The following is a 21777-nucleotide window of genomic DNA, read 5'->3' on the forward strand; positions in this document are numbered from 1 at the left end:
CGACCGCAGGTCAAGTGCACCGCATGGTCAAACCCCTAGGTGATTTAAACCCGTAAACCGCCCACCAGAGCGTTGTTTCACCATGTATCAGCATTATCCTTAATTTATGAGCATGTGTGTATTTATGTTTCAACATATTCACCGTTAGACTAACACGTTTTTCCTAAAGTGTAACAACTTTTTCTCATTCCGTCACTGAAAAATTCTTCCAAACTTTTCGGATCCAGGACTTGACAGCTGCGTTCACCTCATCTTTCGAGGTGTAATGATTACCCTTAAGGACCCCCTTTAGTAGAGGAAAGAAATAAAAATCATACGGCGGAAGATGGGGAGTAAGGAGGGTGTACAACAGCTTCAGGTTTCGCACTGTCTCTTCAGTTCTGCGTGAGGTGTTCGAGCGATCGTTGTCATGTTGCAGGATCACTGTCCAATAGTGAAGGCGACACGTTCCTTGGAGATTTCAGTATGGTTTCCGATATGTTTTTGAGTGTTTCGTCGGCCAAAAAAATGGTTCAAATGGCTCTGAGCACTATGGGACTTAACAGCTGTGATCATCAGTCCCCTAGAACTTAGAACTAGTTAAACCTAACTAACCTAAGGACATCACACACATCCATGCCCGAGGCAGGATTCGAACCTGCGGCCGTAGCGGTCACGCGGTTCCAGACTGAAGCGCCTAGAACCGCACGGCCACACCGGCCGGCTTTCGTCGGTCACTTTGAATCAAATCGTCGACGACTTCGAGAAGTTTGTAGTCTGTGGCGGGGTTCGGCTACGTGTTTCAACAATTGTTGCTTTCAACAATTGTGGCTCCCAGCCACGAAATCTTACTACCCATCGATTTACAGTAGACCTATCCACAGCATCGTCACGTTAACAGCTTTTAAACTACCATGAATCTTGCTAGGAGTCACTTTTTCAGACGTTAAAATTAGATAACAGCACGCTATTTAACTGTCGTTGACAAAGCATTTCTAAGGTAATTTCGTTCGCTTTTTAGAAGCACAGGTGCATTATTTTTCAGCCTACCCTCTTATATGCAGTGCTTGGGCACAAATGAAAATGACGGAAGTCGTAGGTCCAGATGGCTAATGTCTAGAAAAAATAGAGTTTCTGGCGCGCCTCGGGTGAGGAATGAACTTTTTGCTTTAGCGTAGCTTACAGCCAGCGGCTGGCGCAATGGAAATACTACATAGCTTGTAATCCGAGGATGGGGTGTCAAGTCCCTATGAAGAAACTTTTTTATTATTTTATTTTCAGTTTTTACGTTACCTACACTGCCAATAAACCGAAATAATCATCGCTGTATTGCATTTATTCGTATTTTAATAAAAGGCATGAACAGTAAAGGCAAAGGAAAATTTGATCGATGAGAGCATGAAAACCTGATACAAAATTTTCTTACCTGATGTGATGAAGTCTTACGTGGAAGAAAACAACTTTCTTCTGTTAACTGATTCGTGGGAGCACAAACAAATCCGAAACTATACGACGAGATCTTTTAGGATGAAGAATCATATTAAAGAGATTCGCTGCCTCCTCTCCTCCCCACCCAGGTGCACTCTAGTACAAACCTGCGATGTCTACTATTATTGACAAGTAAAGAGAAATCACATCCCGAGAAGACTACATGAAAATATATTGCATTGACAATATTTAGTGAACTGATGGCGCTATGCACGTATTCCCATCACACTGCGCTGAGACAGAATCTTCTATGAATTCAAACTAAGTTTGTTTTTCTGTAGAAACCTTGAAACTAACGTGTGACTGAAAAAAAGGTGACGTTTACAACTTCTGCAAGATGCCAAGAAAATTACTGCTTCCTCTGTTTTTATGATGTGTATAATGTCAGCATGTGTAAATCAACAACTATAAAATAATAAAAGTATCTAATTTTATACACGAGGTTCTCGTGTACACCTTAAAAACCATTCCTGGATATGTATTTGCAATCAATCTCTGTTGACATTTCCTTTTCATGCCTTTTACGAAAATATTAATAAATGCAATATATTGAACGTTATTTAGATTTATTTGTAATGTAAACAACGTGTAAACTTAAAGTAAAAAAGTTTTGACTTGGATACTCGACAGCCCACTCTCTGATTACCAATCTATATCTTTTTGCCGAGCCAACCGCTGCCTGGAAACGTGATATACATAAATGGCTCATATCTCGCCCGACCATCGCCAAAAACATATATATTTTTTTTTCCAAACGCCTGGTTTTCTGTCACTTCCATTTCTTGCCAAGCCCTACCTATTAGCATGATTTCGGACGAGATAAGTGAGGATGAGCTGTCGCTGTCCCCTTGCAAGACGAAGTTTTTAACACTTCCTGTTTTACCTTCAGTCTTTTTGCGTTGTTTTACGTCTATTCCTTACGTATGGTTATCGTTAGTCGTAGCAAATTTGGTAAACCTTATTGTGGCTATTGAAGTAGCAATTTTTTAAATCATTTTATTTCATTTAAGTGTCGCGCCATATTAGTGCCGAAGGTGATATGGTCATTTTATTAGAGTGAGACGGTACGCGCGTTTTGCCCAGGTTTTTGACCTGAATGTTTGTAGAGCTTCGTTCTATTTCTCAATATCGTTATTTCAGTCGCGGTATATCAGCCATTAGGTTCGTTTCTCATGATGAATAGTCACGAGGGATATGCAGAGCCCTGTTCTGAATTCGTTGGAACTGCATCACTGCCACAAGGAATTTTTCCAGACAGCTTAAAATATGCTACTGTGAAATCTCTTCATAAAAAAGGTGGCAAGAAAGACTTAAACAATTATCGTCCATTTTCCTTACTGAGGTATTTTTCCAAAAAAAAAAAAACGAAAAAAGTAATGTACTCAAGAGCAATCTCACACTTAAGTACAAAAAACAAACGTAGTCTATCACAGTTTGGATTCCGAAAGGGTTACTTTCCTGAGGATGCTGTTTATAAATTCACCCATCAAACAGTACAAGTCTCAAATAATAAAGTATCTCTGTGTTCTTTACAAGGGTTTGACTGCGTAGATCATGTTACTCTTTTAGAAAAACTCAAGTTTTACAGAAGTGATGGCTTTACACTCAGTTAGTTTGAATCATACTGAATAAAAAGAATGTAAAAAGTTGTGCAGAATAATTCAAGCTATGTTGCAAGGGTAGAAAACTTTAGTCAGTGGTGAAGAATCACAAAGGGCGTGCCATAGGGTTCAATTTTGGGTTTACTACTATTCCTTCTATATATGTGACTGAACTTCCACTATACATTCAACAAGCAGAACTGACGCTTTTTGCAGACGATACTAGTTTTGTAGTAAATCGAATTACAGGCAAAGCAACAAATGAAATTTATACAGAGATGCTGTGGCTTTTTGCGGACGATATTAATAATGTAATAAATACACTCCTGGAAATTGAAATAAGAACACCGTGAATTCATTGTCCCAGGAAGGGGAAACTTTATTGACACATTCCTGGGGTCAGATACATCACATGATCACACTGACAGAACCACAGGCACATAGACACAGGCAACAGAGCATGCACAATGTCGGCACTAGTACAGTGTATATCCACCTTTCGCAGCAATGCAGGCTGCTATTCTCCCATGGAGACGATCGTAGAGATGCTGGATGTAGTCCTGTGGAACGGCTTGCCATGCCATTTCCACCTGGCGCCTCAGTTGGACCAGCGTTCGTGCTGGACGTGGAGACCGCGTGAGACGACGCTTCATCCAGTCCCAAACATGCTCAATGGGGTACAGATCCGGAGATCTTGCTGGCCAGGGTAGTTGACTTACACCTTCTAGAGCACGCTGGGTGGCACGGGATACATGCGGACGTGCATTGTCCTGTTGGAACAGCAAGTTCCCTTGCCGGTCTAGGAATGGTAGAACGATGGGTTCGATGACGGTTTGGATGTACCGTGCACTATTCAGTGTCCCCTCGACGATCACCAGTGGTGTACGGCCAGTGTAGGAGATCGCTCCCCACACCATGATGCCGGGTGTTGGCCCTGTGTGCCTCGGTCGTATGCAGTCCTGATTGTGGCGCTCACCTGCACGGCGCCAGACACGCATACGACCATCATTGGCACCAAGGCAGAAGCGACTCTCATCGCTGAAGACGACACGTCTCCATTCGTCCCTCCATTCACGCCTGTCGCGACACCACTGGAGGCGGGCTGCACGATGTTGGGGCGTGAGCGGAAGACGGCCTAACGGTGTGCGGGACCGTAGCCCAGCTTCATGGAGACGGTTGCGAATGGTCCTCGCCGATACCCCAGGAGCAACAGTGTCCCTAATTTGCTGGGAAGTGGCGGTGCGGTCCCCTACGGCACTGCGTAGGATCCTACGGTCTTGGCGTGCATCCGTGCGTCGCTGCGGTCCGGTCCCAGGTCGACGGGGACGTGCACCTTCCGCCGACCACTGGCGACAACATCGATGTACTGTGGAGACCTCACGCCCCACGTGTTGAGCAATTCGGCGGTACGTCCACCCGGCCTCCCGCATGCCCACTATACGCCCTCGCTCAAAGTCCGTCAACTGCACATACGGTTCACGTCCACGCTGTCGCGGCATGCTACCAGTGTTACAGACTGCGATGGAGCTCCGTATGCCACGGCAAACTGGCTGACACTGACGGCGGCGGTGCATAAATGCTGCGCAGCTAGCGCCATTCGACGGCCAACACCGCGGTTCCTGGTGTGTCCGCTGTGCCGTGCGTGTGATCATTGCTTGTACAGCCCTCTCGCAGTGTCCGGAGCAAGTATGGTGGGTCTGACACACCGGTGTCAATGTGTTCTTTTTTCCATTTCCAGGAGTGTAGAAATACATACAAATTAACAGATGATATTTAAGTAGTTTTGTAAAAATGGATGCTCTCTAAATTTTGAAATAACGTACTTTATTCGGATAATTTCTGATCCTGAAGACTAACGAGCCAACCTCCTACCAGATTTTGCATGTTTCCACTCAAAAATGTCTTATGGAATAATTTTCTAGGGTAACTCATCACTTAGGAAGAAAGAATTGATTACACATAAGCAAGCAGTAAGAATAATATGAAGCGTTCACCCATGGACATCATGTTGCTCTTCTAGGAGCTAGGCATTTTAACTACATTGTCGCAACATATATATTCGCTAATGGAATTCATCATAAATAATCAATCACTATTTAAGAAGAGCAATGCGGTTCATACCTATAACATTAGAAGGAAAAGTGACATTTATTAGCCGATATTAAAGCTGTGAGTGGCTCTGAAAGGCGTTCACTGTGCAGCAACAAAAAATTTTGATCATTTTCCCAATAACATAAAATGTCTGACAGGTAGAAAAGCTATTTTAAATGTAACATAAAATCATTTCTCCTGGACAACTCCTATTCCAGCGACGAATTTCTGTTTAAAAATAAGTAGCCCGTAAAAAAACTGATTTTGTTCTACATCATTTCGACAAAGGAATATTTCAAATTATGTGTGGAACATGTAACTAACTAACTAACTAACTGACTGACTAGCTAACTGTCGAATGTGGGTGCCCCAAGCAACTACTGCATACTCGGGAAGAGGACGTATGAGATTCTTGCAGATAACAAGGCCGGCGTGGATGGGCACCGTAGAGTGTAGGTAGACGATTGGCGAATGGGCGACACCGTGCCATGTACGTTAAACATATAAAGGCACTGCGGGTAACTTTGGTTCGCTGTCAGAACACTCTGAACGCTACAGAGTGCCTGTTGCCCTTCATCCATGGTTCGGCGAATGTGAGAAAAGAGCAAGGTGCGTTTCGCTCGAGCGATACCTTCTAAATCTGTGCTGATTTGTGGACGGGAGCTTTCCTACCTCAAGGAAATTTATTACCTTCGAACTCAGAATGTGTTTAAGAATTTTGCGGCAAACTGCTGATAAGGATGTTGGTCTGTAATTATGCGGGTCCTTTCTTTTACTTTTATTATACACGGGAGTCACCTGCACTTTTTCCATTCGCTTGGGACTTTGCGCTGGGCGAGAGATTCGCGATAACTGCGAGAAAAGTAAGGGCCACTGCCGGATAGTACTATCTTCTGCCAATAAATGACAGTCTTTCGTTCGTCTTGGTTCAAATGGTTCAAATGGCTCTGAGCACTATGGGACTCAACATCTTAGGTCATAAGTCCCCTAGAACTTAGAACTACTTAAGCTTAACTAACCTAAGGACATCACACACACCCATGCCCGAGGCAGGATTCGAACCTGCGACCGTAGCAGTCCCGCGGTTCCGGACTGCAGCGCCAGAACCGCACGGCCACCACGGCCGGCCGTTCGTCTTGCCCACTACATTTTCTTTGTGATAATTTCAATTTAAGTTGATCTTAATTGTAATTCCTAGAAATTTAGTTGACTTTAAAACCTATGAATTTGTGTGATTTTCCACGTATGCTTATTTTAACGGAATCTTTTTGCTGCTCATGTGGAAACCCTCACAATTTTTATTGTTCAAAGTCACAAGCCACTTTTCACAACATGTGGATATCTTGTCTAAATCATTTAGTAATCAGTTTAGATATTATGATGACTTTACTAGGTGGTACACGACAGCATCACCTGCAGACAGTCTAACAGGGTTACTCCGATCTATGTTACTGAAAGCCTGGAACGGTTAGCCGGTTGCAGTTGAAGGTTGCCTATCAACGGATTTCAAGGGCAACAAAAAATCTGATTTTTAGTATTTCGTGTGATTATTGACCGAATTTTATAATTTAAAATACTGTCGTAATCTGTTCATTAATAGGTATAATCTTACATAAAGATTTAGCACAGCCATTCAATTATTAAAAGTCAGAAACTTTGTGTACACCTTGAGGCAGCGTAACTCATGTCGCGCAAAGCATCAAAGAATGAGAGCATTTAGCAACTTCCGACAAGTTTTACCCCCACAGTTTTTCTAAACTGAATAATGAAAGGAAAGATTTTTATCGCTTGCTACATTTTCTCTGTTCATGGAGTTAAACTTTATCTTCATGCACGATGTTTTAATTTATTACTTCTTTACTACTTGAGACGCCCTGCTAGAACCGCAGAATAGGACAGGAAGTTTAAATTGTGGAAAGGGGCCAAAATAAGGGGCTGTCAGTTACACTCGAACATACAACTTTATTATTTGATCAAACATTACAAGAACACCAATTTTTTTTTTAAACACACAGCTTTAATACTTGGGACTTCATTATCAGCTGAAAGCCACGTTAATTTAAAAACAGCTGAAGACCAATAACTTAAAACGCAAGCGTAATCAGACATTTAAAAGGCAAGCTTATCTTACAACAGTCCTTTGTTTAGGCTGAAGCCGCAAAGAATCTGAGATTTTCAGAGCAAACAATTTGAATTCAAAAGTCGGCTGAAAGCCCAACACTTACGGCTAAACAACATTAATTCTTAAAAAAAAAAAAAAGACAGAGGCCTTTCGTAAAAGAGTTCTTAATTAAGCAAAACTCAACCAAAAAGAAATTTAAAAGGCAAAGCCTTATCTTAAAACAGTTCCTTAGTTAGGCTGAAGGCCTTTTTTTAAAAAAAAAAATTTAAAATGCCACAGGCCTTACGTGAAACAGATCTTTGAACTAGGCTGAAGGCCTCAAGAGCAAAACAACTCAAACTCAAAATCGGCTGAAGGCCCAACACTTAAAGTTCAACAACATTAAAACCTTTAAAACGCCAAAGGTCTTGTGTGAAACAGTTCTTTAAATTAGGCTGAAGGCAAAAAAATCTTACGCCTTAAGGGCAAAACAACCTTAATTAAAAAATCGGTTAGAAAACATACAAGCACAAACAACAAGAACAAATAAAACAAAGACAGCACACACAAGGGCGCTCAGATGTTCGAGGGTCGGCCTGGAATTCAGACACTAACGCTCACTTAGGTGAGACAGGCAGTCGGGCCAACCATTCACAATCCGACAACAACCCAACCGACCGACAGTCAACGGATCCACCGACAAGATAACTTCCTCTTCACCCGACCAGGGCACAACAGGGAGTTCAACGGAACAAAGTAGAAGATATCGGCGCCCACAACCAATCAAACTTGGAGCTGTCAAACTACACACCTTGCTGGACAGCAACAACACGATGAGAAAACTACACTGCCTGAAATTTACGTCAACGGCCAGGCAGGTAACAGGAACGTTAACGGCCACAGGGCAGAAAATTAAGCTGGTGCACTTCAATTCAAACAACCAAATACAGTGAAACCAGTCTTGACTTGCTGGCAGATAAAATCAAAACTCAACTTTCGTGTCCAGGGTCGGTGAGCCACGGACCTAGTAGCAATGGGAACAGCCTCACACACTCTGACACCGGAGAATTCCACGCTGCTCCACGCCAACCAACCGACTGGTCGCACACCGCCCAGCTGGAAACAATATAAGCGCCAGGTCAAAGATAGTCCAAGGGGCGAATATCGATACACATCGCTGCTGCCACCCACGGAAGGAGAGGATAACAGCACAATAGCGATAAACGCGGGAGACTAAACACAGAATCACAACGAACGTTTAATCTAGCGCATAGCATGAGCCAACCACAGCTCAACCTCCCCCCTTCAAACTTAACACGGGGGGGGGGGGGGGGGGGGGTAATTCAACCCCTGAGCTACCTGAACTTAATTTGGCTAAGGTGAACCTGACACTGCTTACCTCTACTGTTCTTCTTGACCAACAGATTTACTGGGCCCAAAATACGCATGATAGTGCAAGGCCCCAGAAAACGAGGGTTAAATTTACTAATATTCCCGCCACGCACCTGCCTCCCCCGGAAATTGCGGACATAAACTTGATCCCCTAACCTGCCCTTAAAGGTTTCTCGATTGCGATTATAACGCTCAGCTTGTTTATTATGGGCTCTCAGTATACTGTGCCTGGTCCAGTTCATGTTTTCCTTGATAACACGAGGACTAATATCGGCTGGAATGAGATCTTGTATTCCCCACAACTTTGAAAGAGGGGAATTAACCGGGTAGAAATAGATTAAGGAGGCGGGTGCAGCTCGCATGGCTTCATGGCTGGCGGTATTAAAGGGAAAACTAAGCCCATTTACAAGGGGTTTTCTGATGATAAACAATCAACGCGCACTTAAGATTACGGTTAATTCTCTCCGCGACTTAGCGAGGTGGCGCAGTGGTTAGCACACTGGACTCGCATTCGGAAGGACGACGGTTCAATCCCGCGTCCGGCAATCCTGATTTAGGTTTTCCGTGATTTCCTTAAATCTCTTCAGGCAAATGCCGGAATGGTTCCTTTGGAAAGGGCACGGCCGACTTCCTTCCCTAATCCGATGAGACCGATTACCTCGCAGTTTGGTCTCCTCCCCCAACACAACCCAACCCAACCCAACCCCCAACCCTCTCCGCGAGAGACCCTTGCGGAAAATACGGGGTGGTAGTGATATGCCTGACACCGTTCTGAAAACAGAAGGGATTGAAAGGAGCCGAAAGAAAAGCAGGAGCATTATCGCTAACAAGCTGCTTGGGTGGACCTAAAATACTGAAAATTTTAGTTAAATGATAAATAGTGGTGACAGAGTTAAAGTTACGGGTCTGGAGGAGCCAAGGATATCTGGAAAAGGCATCGATAATAGCTAGTACAAAAGGATACATGGTGAAACAACGCTCTGGTGGGCGGTTTGCGGGTTTAAATCTCCTCGGGGTATCACCATGCGGTGCGGTCGTCGCATGGTGGCGCTGGTAGCGGTCCACATACGCAGAGGTGTGTTGGGGCATGTCAGAGTACGGTGCAGCGAGTAAGTGTTCAGACGTTTTCAAACGTGCTAATGGTGACTGTATGTTGAAAATGGCTCACAGAACACATATTGATGACGTTATGAGGGGTAGAATACTAGGGCGACTGGAGGCTGGTCAGGCACAGCAGGTCGTAGCACGGGCCCTCCGTGTGCCACAAAGTGTGATTTCAGGCTTATGGCAACGATTCCAGCAGACATGAAACGTGTTCAGGCGCTACAGTACGGGACGTCCACAGTGTGGACCGATATCTCACCATCAGTGCCCGCAGGCGGCCACGGAGTACTGCAGGTAGCCTTCCTCGGGACCCTCCCGCAGCCACTGGAACAGTTGTCTCCAGACACACAGTCTACAGACGACTGAACAGATACGGTTTATTCGCCCGGAGACCTGGAAGGTGCATTCCACTGACCCCTGGTCACAGGGGAGCCCGTAAAGCCTGGTCTCAAGAACACAGTACATGGTCATTGGAACAGTGGCCCACGTTATGTTCACGGACGAGTCCAGGTATAGTCTGAACAGTGATTCTCGCAGGGTTTTCATCTGGCGTGAACCAGGAGTCAGATACCAATCCCTTAATGTCCTAGAAAGGGATCTGTATGGAAGTCATGGTTTGATGGTGTGGGGTGGGATTATGATTGGTGTACGTACACCCCTGCTTGTCTTTGACAGAGGAACTGTAACAGGTCAGGTGTATCGGGACGTCATTTCGCGCCAGTATGTCCGCTTTATCAGGGGTGCAGTGGATCCCACCTTCCTCCTGATGGATGATAGCGCACGGCCCCACCGAGCTGCCATCGTGGAGGAGTACCTTGAAACAGAAGATATCAGACGAATGGAGTTGCCTGCCTGTTCTACAGACCTAAACCCCGTCGAGCACGTCTGGGATGCTCTCAGTCGCCGTATCGCTGCACTTCTTCAGACCCCTACGACACTTCAGGAGCTCCGACAGGCACTGGTGCAAGAATGGGAGGCTATACCCCAGCAGCTGCTCGACCACCTGATCCAGAGTATGCCAACCCATTGTGCGGCATGTGTACTTGTGCATGGTGATCATATCCCCCACTGATGTCGGGGTACATGCGCGGGAAACAGTGGCGTTTTGTAGCATATGTGTTTCGGGACGGTTTTCTCAATTTATCATCAATACCGTGGACTTACAGATTTGTGTCGTGTGTGTTCCCTATGTGCCTATGCTCTTAGCGCCAGTTTTGTATAATGCCAAGGTTGTGTGGCACCACATTCTGTAGTTATCCTTTATTTATGAGCATGAGTGTACACTGAAGTTTAATTCTTCAAAGAAACAAGGGTAGGGACGTTACTGGTTGCCTCCCAAATCGTTTATGTGGATTAAGAACAGAAGAAGACGTATTCATTTTCTTGGGTACGCCACGTATAAATTCGGTTTTAGTAAACTTCCCATCAATTATTACTAACTGTAAGCTTTCTAAGACGAAATCACGAATTCAGTCGCACAGCGGAGATGCTTTTCCACAGGCCCAATAATGATTTTTATCAGATGGTGAGCCATACGACGTAATGCATACGGAATAGTGGACTGAAAGACATCAATACTGGAAGTCGATCTTAGGTACTGTTCCGTCGGCTATTCGAGCAACGAAAATACTGCAATCGTAGGTCGACGAGGACACTGAACTACTAGCGCTACCCTTCAGGAACACTTTTAGTATTGCGGTATTAGTCACTGGCTCTTTCCCTAGCGAATGTAACAAATCGCGCGTCTAGTGTCTAGCGAGGTAACGAAGCGAAACGAGTTTAATGTAGCGTAACGCCGTTTGGCGGCTCCGTCACATTTTGTAGCTCCAAAATAGACCAATTTGTACATAACGTGAGCAGTATTTATGGACGATGAAAATATCGTCTTGGGAGCTACTTTCTCACGTGTTTGTTTGTACTGCGCGGGTGTCTGTGACTGGTATGGCAGCAGAAATCTTATCAAAAAATGACAGAGGTTTCCTATTCTTTATAATGTTGCTACATATCTCCTTTCTTTCACATGCGTTAGCAAGAATGTTTAAGCTCGTAGCATACATATACATATACGCCCCAGTCGGTTACATCTATGTATGTCCTGAAACTAAAATCGTTTCCTAAAACAGTTCGTTTGTTAAAATTCTTCGTTACTTCTTCTTCTGTTTTACCGTGTGTACACGGGTTGGTATAGGGAAACAGAATTAGACGTTAAGTGGAACAAAAATGAAAGAACGTTACAGGACGTTATTTGAGGTTCAAAATCAGTTGTAGCAGATTGTGAAAACCATTGTGTACAAAATTTAAGAACGAAAGTAACTTTCGCATGATGCGTCACTACCAAGTAACAAAGCTCGGTAAAACTTGAAACGTAAGTACAAAGAACTACCGTATAATACAAAAGACAGTTAAAAGAAATACGCAAAACAACCAACAGAAATAACTCTTCTATTCAAATAAAATAATAACACTGAAATCACCGCGATTTAGACTGAAGCGCCAAAGAAACTGGTATAGGCCTGCGTATTCAAATATAGAGATAAGTAAACAGTCAGAATACGACGCTGCGGTCGGCAACGCCTATATAAGACAACAAGTGTCTGGCGGAGTTTCCCCCAGGGTTCTGTCCTCTCCCCTCTCCTTTATCTCTTGTATACAGCTGATATGCCCAAGCCACCCCCACCAGTCCACCTTCTCCAACATGCTGATGACACCGCCTTCCTGGCTCTCTATCCTACCCTTCAACGGTCTCTACGTACCCTCCAAACCCACCTTAACCAGTTCACCACTTGGTGTAACCAGTGGCTCCTCCGTCTCAACCCCTCCAAAACCCAGGCAATCATCATAGGCCGCACCACTCGCTCCTTTCGCCTCCATGATTTCTACCTCACCCTTTATGGTCGTCCTATCCAACTCACCCCCACCCTGAAATACCTTGGCCTCACCCTTGACCGACACCTCACCTGGACCCCTCATCTCCTGACCATCCAGCAGAAAGCCCATTCCCGCCTCCGCCTGCTGAAACTCCTGTCCGGCCGGACATGGGGATTGCATCCTTCCACCATCCTCCACACCTACAAATCCCTCATCCGTCCTATCCTCTGTTATGCCTGCGTCGCCTGGATCTCCGCCCCCACCCGCTTTTACAAGGCCCTCCAAATCCTTGAACGCCATGCGCTCCGCCTTGCCTTCCGTATCCGCCTTCCTTCCCCCACACGGCTCCTGTATGAACTGATCCCCTTCCCCCACCTCCTCTTGTTCCTCCAACATCTCCGCATCCTTTACATTGTTAGCAGGGTTGATCCCCCCCAACCTCTGGTTTCCTCCTTCCTCTCCACCCCCCGCCCGTTGCCGCGCCTCTATCGCTGTGTCCCTCCCTCTCTCCACCTCCACACCCTCCATCTCTTTCATCAGGGCAATTTCCAACGCCTCCCCCTCCCGGATGACGAACTTCGCCGTGACATATACCCTTCCTTCCAACTATAACCCGGCCTTGTCCCCCCCCCCCTCCCCAGGGCCCCCTTCTCCTCTTTCCTCCTTCTCCCAGAGCGGATTTCCCTCCATCCCCCCTCCCCTGAGACCCTGCACCCCATACTTGCCTCTCTCCTTCCCACATCCCTCCCTAACACGCCCTCTTCCACGCGCCCCCCATTCCCCTCCCCCATCTCTTCCCCTCCCTCCCTTCTTCAGGTCTCCCTCATCTCCTTGAACCTGGCAGATCCTCTGTATTGATCATCATCAGTGTGCCACACCAGTGTTGTGTTTAGTGCTGTTTCTCGTGTGCTTCAAGAGGTGTGATTTTAATTGTGTACTGCCTTGAGGTTCGCCGTCAGTGTTACGTTGTGTGCTATCCCATCCGTCAACACCTTTATGCTCCAGTCATACTGTGCCTTGTGTTCTTTTCATCGTCGCAGTGTGTGGCTTTTTGTGCGTGCTACTTTTAAACAGTTTTTTATCTCCATTTTACAGTCACCCCGTTTTTTTTTTTTTCTTTGTCTATTGCCTTCCATGATGTTCTCCCTTTTTATATCTATGTTCGCCTTCTTCTCTCCTTTGCTGTTTTTAAATGTCTTCTATTGTTTTGTTCTATGTCTTTCGGCTGAAGAGCAGCGCATATGCTGCTGCCAGCCCGCCCCGATGGGGAATTGAAATACAATAAAGAAAAAAAAAATGGCGGAGTTGTTATATAGGTCACAGTTGCTACAGTGGCAGGTTATCAAGATGCGAGTGAGTTTGAATGTGCTGTTATAGTCGGTGCACAAGCGATGGGACACAGCATTTTCCCATACGACCATTTCAAGAGTTAACCGTGAATATCAGGAATCGGGTAAAACATCAATTCTCCGACATCGCTGCGACCGGAAAAAGATCCCGCAAGAACGGGACCGACGAGGGCTGAAGAGAATTGTTCAACGTGGCAGAAGTGCAACCCGTCCGCGAATTACTCCAGGTTTCAGAGTTGGGCCATCAAGTGCCAGCGTGCTAACCATTCAACGAAACGTCATAGATATAGGCTTTCGGAGCCGAAGGCCCACTTGTGTATCCTTGATGAGTGCACGACACAAAGCTTTACTATATATATATATATATATATGAAGACAGTAACTGTCCTCGAAAGAACAGAATACTGTTGATGACCGTGCAGCTTTTCCCTGAAATGAATGATGACTAACTGAAGCCCTCAGCTGCCGACAGGTGTTGTTGATACACCTCGATGTGGATAGCTGAAAATGTGTGCCCCGGCCTCGACTCGAACCCGGGATCTCCTGCTTACATGGCAGGCGCTCTATCCATCTGAGCCACCAAGGACACAGATGAATAGCGCGACTGCAGGGACTTATCCCCTGCACGCTTCCCGTGAGACTTACGGGAATCGCCAAAGCGTGCGCGAGTAATGAGTGAATGGGCAAATGTCTATAAGGTACATTACATATGTAGAATTGTAGACAGTTGGGAATGTGAGTCTCACGGAAAGCGTGCAAGGGATAAGTCCCTGCAGTCGCGCTATTCATCTGTGTCCTTGGTGGCTCAGATCGATAGAGCGTCTGCCATGTAAGCAGGAGATCCCGGGTTCGAGTCACGGTCGGGGCACACATTTTCAGCTGTCCACATCGAGGTGTATCAACAACACCTGTCGGCAGCTGAGGGTTTCAGTTAGTCATTATGTACAAAGCTTTACGCCTCTCATTTTTGAAAATTTTTCGTAAGTTCCTGTGGGACCAAACTGCTGAGGTCACCGGTCCCCAGGCTTACACACTACTTAATCTAACTTAAACTAACTTAAACTAACTTACGCTAAGGACAACACACACCCATGCCCGAGGGAGGACTCGAACCTCCGAAGGGTGGGGCTGCGCGAACTGTGGCAAGGCAACTCAGAACACGCGGCTTCCCCGTGCGGCGGCCAACACCGACGTTGGACTGTTGATGACTGGAAACATGTTCCCTGGTCGGACGAGTCTCGTTTCAAATTGTATATAGTTGATGGACGTGTACTTGTATGGAGACGACCTCATGAATCCATGGACCAAGCATCTCAGCAGTGGACTGTTCAAGCTGGTCGAGGCTCTTTATTGGTATGGGGCGAATGTAGTTGGAGTGATATTGGACCCCTGATACGTCTAGATCAACCATCTGTTTTTGGTGACGTTCGTGACTTCTCAAAGGCTTAGTATCCACAGATTAAGTATGTACTACATCCTGAGAGAGCTTGGTATACCAATGAAGTTAATAAATATAGTCAAGGTGTGCACAGCGGAGACAATAGCCAAAGTCAAATACCATCGGGAGCTGTCCGAGGAATTCCATATAAACAACAGGTGTGAGACAAGCTCATGTTATTCCACAACTGTTATTTAATCTGTCCTAGAGAAAGTAATCCGAGAAATGTAAAGAGAAAACGAAGGGGAGACGCTAAATTGTAGGACAGATTTATTGGGTTATATAGACGACATCGAAGTTCTAGCAGAATCAGAGGAAGAGATGGCACAAACTGTAGAGGACCTAGCGCAAAATGCAAGTAATATCGGGCGACGGATTAATGCAGAAAAGACCGAGGTAATGGAGGTATCAAGAGAAGCCCATAATGATATCCCATTACAGGTAGGGATACGGAAATTTGCTAAAGTGGAAAATTTTAAATATCTTGGTACATGGTCCAACAGGCAAAATAATTTAAAACACGAAATAAACCAACGTTTTGTGAAAGTATCTAAATCTTATTTCAGTTTAAAGCAGATAATGTCATCCTAGAAACTGTCAATTAAGACCAAACTTACAGCATGCAATGCCACGATAGTGCCAGTATTGTTGTATGGCACAGAAACCCTAAGCACAACAAAGAAGGATGAAGAAAACTTGTTGGTCTTCGAAACAAACATTATGAGAAGGATCTTTGGACCTGTCCCGGAAGGGAGCTCGTGGAGATGTAGAAAAAATCCAAGAATTGTATGAGCTGATGAGGCAACCGAACATCGTTCAAAAACTGAAAGCACGCAGAATAAGTTCGTCAGGCCACTTTGCTAGGAGAGCAGACACCTCTCGGGCAAAAGACATACTTATGGGAAGACCTTATGGTTCCCGTCCAATCGGAAGACCCAGGAAGCGATGGGAGGATGAGCTACAGGAAGACCTTTGCCAGCTAGGAGCGGCCGAGCGGTTCCAGGCGCTACAATCTGGAACCGCGCGACCGCTACGGTCGCATAGTGCTCAGAGCCATTTGAACCATTTTGAACCAGCTAGGAGTCCATGACAACTGGATCGAAGGTGCACAAGATCGTCATCTATGGAGGAGCATTGTGAGGTCGGCGCATGATCTACAGGGTCATCGGTCTTCGATTTGATGATGATGATGATGATACGTCTAGATACGACTCTGACAGGTGACGTGTACGTAAGCATCCTGTCTGATCATCTGCATCCATTCATGTCCATTGTACATTCCGAAGGACTGGGGCAATACCAGCAGAAGAATGCGACAGCCCACACGTCCAGAATTGCTACAAAGTGGCTTCAGGAGCACTGAACGTAAACATTTCTTCTGACCACCACACTCCCAGTATATCAGGGATCGCTTGCAGTGTGTGTTCAGAAGAGATCTCCACCCCCTCGTACTCTTAGGGATTTATGGTCAGCCCTGCTGGATTCATGGTGTCAATTCTCTCCAGCATTACTTCAGACATTAGTCGAGTCCATGCCACGTCGTGTTGCGGCACTTCTGCGTGCTCGCTGGGGCCCAACACGATGTTAGGCAGGTGTACCAGTTTCCTTGGCTCTTCAGTGTATTATAGACCCCTGTGAATAGGCGGGACATGATTCTTCATAGAATGTGTGATCATCACGGACAGCAGTACCTGCCCTGAAACGTGCTCCTATTGTGGCCACGAAATTGGTAAGGAGTTCTTGTGGTAGGGCATTCCATTTCTCCAGCGACGCGGATGATAAGAGCTGGATGATCGTTCGTGCATGTGGACGTGCTGCAGTACGTTTGCCCAATGGATACCACAGGTGCTCGATGGGATTTAAGTCAGGGGAGCGGGCATGACAATCTATTCGCCCAATATCGTCTTGCTCGAGAGCTGCTACAACTGTTCTGTTCGATGCTGTCTCGCATTATTCGTAAGAATGAAGTCAAGGCCGAATGCACCCCTGGAAAGAAGCACACGAGGAAGCAGTAGAGTCTCGCAATAACGCTGACTCTTAAGTGCACCATGTTCAAAGATTTTGGGGTTAGTTCGCTGAAAGACGTGTATCTACCTTGCACTTCTTTCACTTATTTACAATTTACGATATTGTCGTCATATTATTATCATTACTAATACGGCAATAGCATGCCTGCTATTCTGCTGATTTTTTCAGTATAACAGCATGATGAAACTGGAGAGAGGATTGGAGCAAGGTACTTTTATTTTATTTCCATATTCAGCAGTCTCCATCAGCTAGTCATGTTAGCTTTCCTTTTCCAGCGCTGACCTTTTAGCTTGGGAGCATGAGCCGGTAGTTCGAACGACTTGGAGAAGCCAAAGTAGTCCTTCGTCTTATTCTTCTAAGTAGTAGTACCAACCTAAAACTCAGTTTCTCCAGCACGTTTGGCTCTGTAAAGAGGCCTCACTGACGACTCCCTGACTAAATTCTATCCAATCACGAGTCATCCCGCCAAGTCATGAATGTATGCTTGAACGGCAGCTGGTTCGACGACAGATCCATACCCCCTGATTGGCCGGCGAAAATGCGCCAGTTCCCACCCCCACAAGCCCCGGATCCGCTGGAACAACGGCCGGTATGCGGTTAGCAGTCGTGGGGAGTCGGTGGCGAGATCCAGAAGAAGACGGTTGCAAGCTGGTTAGCATCCGTGCTCTTGCTAGGTTCAGAAGTGGATTGAGTCGCGAATACATATTAAAGTGTTAGGTGATCATTAATTTCGGGAGGATTTGCGCCTCACTGCTTTTGTTTCGTCCTCATTTTGCTATTTTGTTTTTGGACTTGGCGTCAGAGCTTGGTCGGTTGCAGTATGCAACGTAAACGTGGGACTCTCAGTCACCACGTTAGGTATAATTCAACCCCCCCTTGTAACCACTTCGCCTTCAGCAAATGTCTTTCCTTCTCCAATACTCCGTGATATGAGTGAACATTTCATAACGGCCTTTGTGTGTTAAGTTTTCCCTTCTTTTTCGCCCACGTGTGAACACGTTGCGAGTAGTTCTGCATACGATATCTAAATTGAACCAGAAGTAGCACGGCCCGCGTTTCTTGTTATTCATATTCGTAAATCAAGGTGTTGCAGAATGAGTTTTATGAATTTTATTAGTTTACGGACGGGAGGCCGCTTTAATAACGTGCATCCACTAGTAGTTCATAGTTCGTCTTTTCAATGTATTTACTTATCAGCTATTGGATCCCGTCTCTTACCTTTGACTAATCGTTAGAGTAAATTCTTTTCTGGATGGGCAGCTCCCACCTTTCCTTGTCCATTTCGAACGCTAGTATTGTCGGTGACTGCTGAATTTAGGCCATATCCCCCTACGCCCCCCCAGTCTTATATTAACGTCCTTAGGTAACAAAGTATGTATACTCAATAATTATACTTCGTTTGTGCAAGCGTAATTTCGATTTATGATAAATTGTGGTGCTTTTAATCCGACCTTCAACGAAAAGTGTTAACCGCACTTGTAGAGATATCAAGGAAATGCTAGCGTTGCAAGGTACCCAACTGAAAATACTCTTCTTAAGATGAAAAAATTAATTGTAAATCCAATGAGTAGATTTTGTTTGATCGTCGTGGATATTATTTTATGCAGTCAGATAGACGATCCTTGCGCCAGGCCCTAATCCTTTCTGATGCGCCGACAAAATTCAGCCCCAGTCCTCCGTTCTAGATAAGGGAAAGTCACGCTGATAGTGCAGTTGTGAGCAAAATCCACGTTATGTTGTGAAAGGGTAGGCCCTGCCATTCCCAATCCCTTTTAATGGGCAAGGCACCTCTTTTAACGTCCATGCAGCATTATGTCTCTCCGCATCGTTAACACCTGGGCCACCAAAATGATCATGTTAAACAATGTTGCTGGGTGCATTACGTGTTCGCACCTCCCGCCACCTGAGGGTACGTCCAGAATCTGCTCTCGGCCGAGAGGAACGTGTGACCCTACCACTCTTGGTCCAGTCTCTATTCTCCTGACGCCGTCGAACACGGTGGCGCCAACGTGCGGGTGTCAGCGGAACACGACCTGCTGTTCGTCGGCCAAAGAGACCACACCCATGCAGTCGCCGTGCCACTGTGGAGTGTGAGATTACGCCCCTTGCAGTACTGTTACATGTGGTTGCAACTGCACCCGCGGTGTTTGATGTTGGTCCCTTCTTACCTGCTGCACGATGTAGCGGCCATCTGCTGCTGCGTTTGGCCGTGTTCGATCATCTACTCTCCAAATTTGTTTCCAGATTTTTGAGTGATGAACAGAAAGGAAATCGTGTCTCAGTTTGCAAGAGTTCAATGATACTCAGATCCGATATCGCAGCGGTTACCTGCTGGAGTATTTGACCGTGGTCGATCACCTCCTCTCCAAATTTGTTTCGAGACTTTTCATTGATTAACAGAAAGAAAATCGTGTCTCAGTCAGCACTGAGTTGAAGAATCATCGTACATCCATATTTAAACTGCCCGCCATCCATGTGGAGCATGTGTTGATCTCACCGCGGACTCTTAGACTGGGCCTCGCACAACAGATTTCAGCAGAGTGTACGGGCCTGAAGGTGGCGTTGACGCAACGCGGAAACTAGTAGCGAAGTAAATAAAAAATCTTAAGTACAGCTGGAGGGATTCCATTTTTAATAAAAAATAAAGGGTTGAAGAATCGTCTTCATTAGGATCTGGATTTCATGTCCAGAATTATAACTGGAGAGGAGACGAAAATTAACAGTTCCCAGTGGAAAACCAGTGAATCTCCTCGCCCTGAAAAGGTGCATCAGCCAAAAGCGACTATCTAAGTCATACTCACTGTAATTTTTTTTTTTTCAGAGTTGGAACCAAGGGTATCAACCACAAACGCCGTATTTTACAAGGGTGTACTGTAACGCCCGCGAAACTATGTACGAAGAAAGAGACCAGAAGAAAAGGGTCAGTGGCTTCCTTCTTCATCACGACAATACGCTGTGACACACCTCGCCTTTGATTCGCGAGTTTTTTTGCCGAAAGAAGTGTTCCTGTCTGTCCACATCCACCTTACTCACCAGTGTAACTTCTGGCTCTTTGAGAAATGTATGTATGTCGTGTGACTAGGGCCTCTCGTCGGGTAGACCGTTCACCGGGTGCAAGTCTTTCGATTTGACGCCACTTCGGCGACTTGCGCGTCGAAGGGGATGGAATGATGATGATTAGGACAACATAACACCCAGTCCCTGAGTGGAGAAAATCTTCGACACAGCCGGGAATCCAACCCAGGCTCTTAGGATTGATATTCTGTCGCGCTAACCACTCAGCTACCGGGGTCGGGCTTTGTGAAATGAAATTCGTGCTAAAATGGTAACGTTTCGACACCATTCCTGACACGGCAGCTGAACGCCCTTCCAAAGGATGTCTCCCAGAAATACTTCCAGTCGTGGATTCAACGTTGGGATATAATGAAATTAAGTTTATTACTTTGTTTCTAATAAAATTATACACCGTATTTTTTGATCACATCACTTACTTACCGTACTACATCGTTTATTAAAATTTAATCAGTCTTTGTTTGACCATTCTTCTTCATTCCCGATGTTAGTTCGACAATAATAAATATCTCTGTCATACGGCTTCAGTCGATATTATTGTATCAAGACGACCTTCCTCTAAGCAGAACTTTTTTTCATCATTGGGATGGAAGGAAAGAAGGAAGGAAAGAAGACATGATGGAAGAATACGCTTCAATGTCACATCGACGATGTCATTAGAGACTGAGAACAAGTTAGGATAATGCATGGCTGAGAAAGGAAATCGGTCGCTTCGTTTTCAAAGGTATCTGCTATGGTTGGCAAAAAGTATGTTTTGTTTTATCTACAACTCACATTCACACATATTAGTACTATTTACAAGAAACTCTCTCAGGTTGAAGGTCATGTATGAAAAGTAAGCTAGCCAAATCTTTTGCAGCGGGGAATAATCGGAGCCCACACGGAGAATACCAGAGAGGAACGTGTCCTCGCCTAGCAGAACAACGCAGAACCAGTCCAAGTCCGTAGGCGCAGTTACGTGGATAGCGGGCAGTGACTGACATGCAGACAAGCTCTCGATAACAACCGATCTGGAGTTAGTAACAGGCGCGCCTGTGTGGCCAGCAGTTTCTGCTTACGATTTATTGCTGGATGGTTGCGGACACGGTCCGCTAATGGCGATGCATTCTCCTGGTTACCGCGTCTATCGGCGACACCCAGCTGAAACATGCTTATCGATAACGTAGCTAGGCTACTCATCACTTGATCCGTCGGATACAGCAGAATCATCTCACCAGTCGCGTTCAGATTTTTAGGGGAACTTTGGATAACTTACAATCGAATGAT

The sequence above is a fragment of the Schistocerca piceifrons genome, chromosome 3 (assembly GCF_021461385.2).
Source record: "Schistocerca piceifrons isolate TAMUIC-IGC-003096 chromosome 3, iqSchPice1.1, whole genome shotgun sequence".
Classification (NCBI taxonomy): domain Eukaryota; kingdom Metazoa; phylum Arthropoda; class Insecta; order Orthoptera; family Acrididae; genus Schistocerca; species Schistocerca piceifrons.